Raw genomic sequence first — 4,106 nt, 5'->3', positions numbered from 1 at the left:
TTCTAGTGCTTGTTTCAAAAAAATTACTCATTATTAACTTCGGTTAAGTGGTCACTTCAGGCCATATATATGTGAATATTTTGCTTTTCAAAAAAGAAATGTTTATTTAATAAAATTTTTTAAATGTTCTCTCTCTCTCTCTCTCTCTCTCTCTCTCTAGCAAAGGAGCTATGCATGTGCATCATATCAGCTTCTTCCCTTCAACGTGCTCTTCTTGCCATCTATGCAGCTACAGTGACGTGAGGTAGCGTGTTCTCTTTGTTTCTCTCTATCATCTGAATCAGAGCACAAGAATTACATTTTTATTCTTCATCTCCAGAGTCCACCTTCGTCTTTTTCTGTCATGTTGTTGTTTGTATGCTCTGCCTACAAGAAGCTGGCGTAGTTTTCTCTGTTGCATGTTTGAGCTAATATATTTTAGTTCAACAGCCTCATCTCCACTAGAATTGCAGGGTGAGTCATACTCTGCATGATTTCTTGCTCATGTTTGATTGTTGGATCAGTTTGTGTCTATGCACAAGCATGCTTCCTATATAATCTGCATGGAGTCACAAATAGTGTGTGTAAAATCATCCTATGCTTGGCCTACTTGTAAAGCTCCAATAATGCTACAAGCTTTCAAGCTGTAAGCAAACATGATAGAATTAGGTGGGATATCCCAGCCTTTTGCATGTCTTCCAAACAATGTTGATATTCTCTCGTAGGCCCACACTTTGCATTCTTAGTGACCACTATAGCCCATGACACTTAATTTTGAATCGGTAGTTAGTAGAATACTTGGCATGCCTCTATACGGCTACCATGCTTCACACACATCTATAAGGGTGTTGTCAATAACTCCACTTTTAGAAGGTACATACTTGTCCATTCCCAAATTCATGATGATAGAAAGAGAGAATTTTTCTATTGGGATATCTCATTGTGCTTTGACACAGAGCTCATCACATCTCATCCATGGTATGACATAGCATGAGAGGGATGGTTATCGTGGTGATAATTCTTGAATCGAACAAGGCCAAGAATGGGATAGTGATAGAGACTTTAGATCCTAGGAAAGGGATAGCATGCTACTCATTCTTGAGTCACTTAATTTTATCTCACATTACATTTTTCACGCTGAATCTCCATGTAAGTGCCATTGGGACCAACTAAGCTTTTTAACATTTGTATGATGTGAAGATGCCAAGTTTTTTGATTCGGTTTGGATGGTACACATGGGATGCGTTTTACCATGATGTCACCACAAGAGGGCATTAGAGAAGGTTTAAACAAGTATGCATGATGCTTGCGCCTATTGTCTAGAATCATTAGCTGCCTGAAATAGCTTCATTCATCAAGGGATCAATGTAATTGCCCTAACATGTCACTATTCTCATCTTCACATGTTTCACTTGCCAATCTTCTTAGGAAGCTTCAATATCAGTGTTATAGAAATCACCATATCTATTTGGGCATCAGATTTTGAATATTCCTTAAAAAAAATTTGCACCTTTGCAAGTCATCTAACACATATCAAGGAAAATTTTAAAATTCAAAAGGATGGAAGGGATGGTCAACGACATGAATATCTTGCTTTTTATTCATGAAGCTAAAGAATAGTGTAATGTGGAGTGAGTTTCTTTGATTTGGCTATGCATTGATATTTGATAAATGGGGAGAGTCTTCTTCTCCATTTCTATCTATGCATTCTAGCTCATAAGGAATGTTATTTTAGGTATGTCTATGTTTGGCATGCACTCACTAGATAATACTAGGGAGGAGGGGTGAAACGTGGGATACTAGGCATGGAGCGTTATGAATCGATACCAAAATATATTGTCTAGTCTCCAAGAGTTATTGCTAATTGGCCCAATTATGCATTTTACATAATTATATAATTGCAAAACATGGGCTGGGCCTCCTTCACCTAAATAAGGTGTTTCAGTTGTATGATGAGCTCCATAGCTACTTCGCTACAATAGGAGTTGATGGAGTCAAAGTAGTCGTGCAGTAACATATTGGAGACCCTTGGATCAGGGTTCGGTGGTTGTGTGTCCTTAGAAAGAAAGTTATCACCATCAAGCCTTTTAAGCATCCATTGCTCATAATTTTCCAAACAATGGGTGCATCTCTTACGTGAATCACAATACATATTGTTTCTACATGTAAATATATCAACCAATGCTATAGATGAAGTGTTTGACATGATTAGATAGATCTTCTTGACTTTGACAAATTGGAGGTTATTCTTCCTTTGTAGCTCTAAGCAAACTGCTATTGTTAGGGTGTCATATGACTTCTATTGTAAAGATCTAGCATCTCACACTATACACATAGCTTATGTTGCTTACAACAATTTGTTCCTTGGAGAATTCATGCCGCCAGATTGGGATGTTTTGTGTAAGTACAATTCTTGGTTTGTTACTCTTTTAGAGATGAATGTTGATCTTTGTGCTAATGGTTTAGTTGGTGTTAATAATCTATGCCTGACCCATAGTGAGAGAGAGGGGGGGAGGGAGTTCCTAGCTCCATCATAACATTGTACATTATGCTTATGGGCAATACTAGATTTTGGGCTAATTAGGCAAGGATTAATAAGTTTTTTAATATTTATCTCATTTACTATGCATCGAACAAGTTTCGTTTATAATAAATTTTTATTTGTATTTTGATATATGCAAAGCCTACCCCCATCTTTGCAAAGTATGATGCCATTGTTTGAGATGGCACATCAGATGTGCAATATATGTTAGGTGAAGCTTAATAAAGATGGGTGTCTATCTTCTGAAGTATCTCGAGTTGTTAGTTTTGAACAAATTGTATCCATGTTGTTGTCACTTCTAATTGAGTAAATATTTTCTTAGCTGTATTACAATGATAAGCCAATGAATCATAACTTTGATCTCTTAAAAAAGTTAGTGCTTCCAAATGGGTCAATTTTGAAGGTTGAATTACCTGGCCAACCTTCTTATGATTTTTTGTTCAATGATCTAGCTCATGATGCAAAAAGGTACATGAGTGGGTTTTGGTTTCAACCATTTCCAATGTCTAGTGGAGATTTCTCCTCCTTTTGTTGTTTTGGCTTCCTTTGTTCCTGATTGAATGTTGGTGGTATTATAGGTAGCCTATTGAAAATTTGCAACATGAGCAAGCACACTAGATTGCTCGATGTATTCAATTGTCAGAGGGATGGTTGCTACCACATGGAGAAGAAGAATCCAATTCATGATGATGGAAAATCAAAGGCAATAGCAGGCAATGTGCATGCAAGAGATGCAGATCAGCTTCCTCAAATTGCAAGTGAAGACTAGAATGGAAACACCACTACCTATTCACATAGACCAGGTATAGCATTAACTTGAATGTGATGTCAATTTGTCGTTTGATCAATCATGGTTCTATCTACTAACAAATCATTTCAAGAACCTCTTGACAAATCAGGTTTTGTGTGTTCTTGAGTGCATCACAAAAGAGGCCATGCATTGGCTACTTTGTTGAAGCTCCTTTCGAAGAAGTTGCTTCAATGAAGCCCCTTTGATAGGAGGCTGAGATCAAATTGCACCTGCCAATCACATTATTTAGATGTTATGCACATCACTAGCTCTTCTGGATTGTGGCTTAGAATTGGCAAATTAGGGAGTTGGAGTGAACCTTTTTAGAGAGCCATTGGGCTAATGTTATTGCCACTTGTTTGAGCTTGGGTTAGGGTGGCATATTATGCTTTTAACAAATGCCTTGAAGAAGAGAGCACATTTTCTAAGAATTATTGTCCATCGTAAGATAAAACACACAATATATTTGTCACTACTTAGTAGGGGGTCATAATTATCGACACTCATTGATCTTTGTTTAGTGATGGGTTTTGTAGGTGAGCTTGCATATCTTTTGGGGTGATCCTATTGATAGTTGACTTTGAAGTGGAAGGAGCACAAAGTTCTCACAATGTCTCTAGTGAAGGTGGGCATCCAATGTCTCTTCTCTAATGTCTTGCAATGGTGCATCATGTACACATTAATGATGTGTGTGCATCGCTGAATGTTGCGATCACACAAGGCGAACAATGGTGTATCAAATATACAAATGTCACATGATGGTTTCATCACCTATTGCTACAACAAAACAAGGAA

General features: G+C 37.4%; 1 pseudogene; it reads left to right on the top strand.

Annotated features, from left to right (window-relative positions):
• Positions 1-1,382: 1,382 nt before the first annotated feature.
• On the top strand, positions 1,383-3,290 carry LOC148041044 (putative galactinol--sucrose galactosyltransferase 2; annotated as a pseudogene).
• The last annotated feature ends 816 nt before the right edge of the window (positions 3,291-4,106 follow it).

The sequence above is a fragment of the Lygodium microphyllum genome, chromosome 1 (assembly GCF_053477565.2).
Source record: "Lygodium microphyllum isolate KBCC chromosome 1, Lygodium_microphyllum_v1.1.10, whole genome shotgun sequence".
Taxonomy (NCBI): Eukaryota; Viridiplantae; Streptophyta; class Polypodiopsida; order Schizaeales; family Lygodiaceae; genus Lygodium; species Lygodium microphyllum.
The sequence above is the reverse complement of the archived record's forward strand: the minus strand, read 5'-3'. Positions and strand labels throughout refer to the sequence as shown.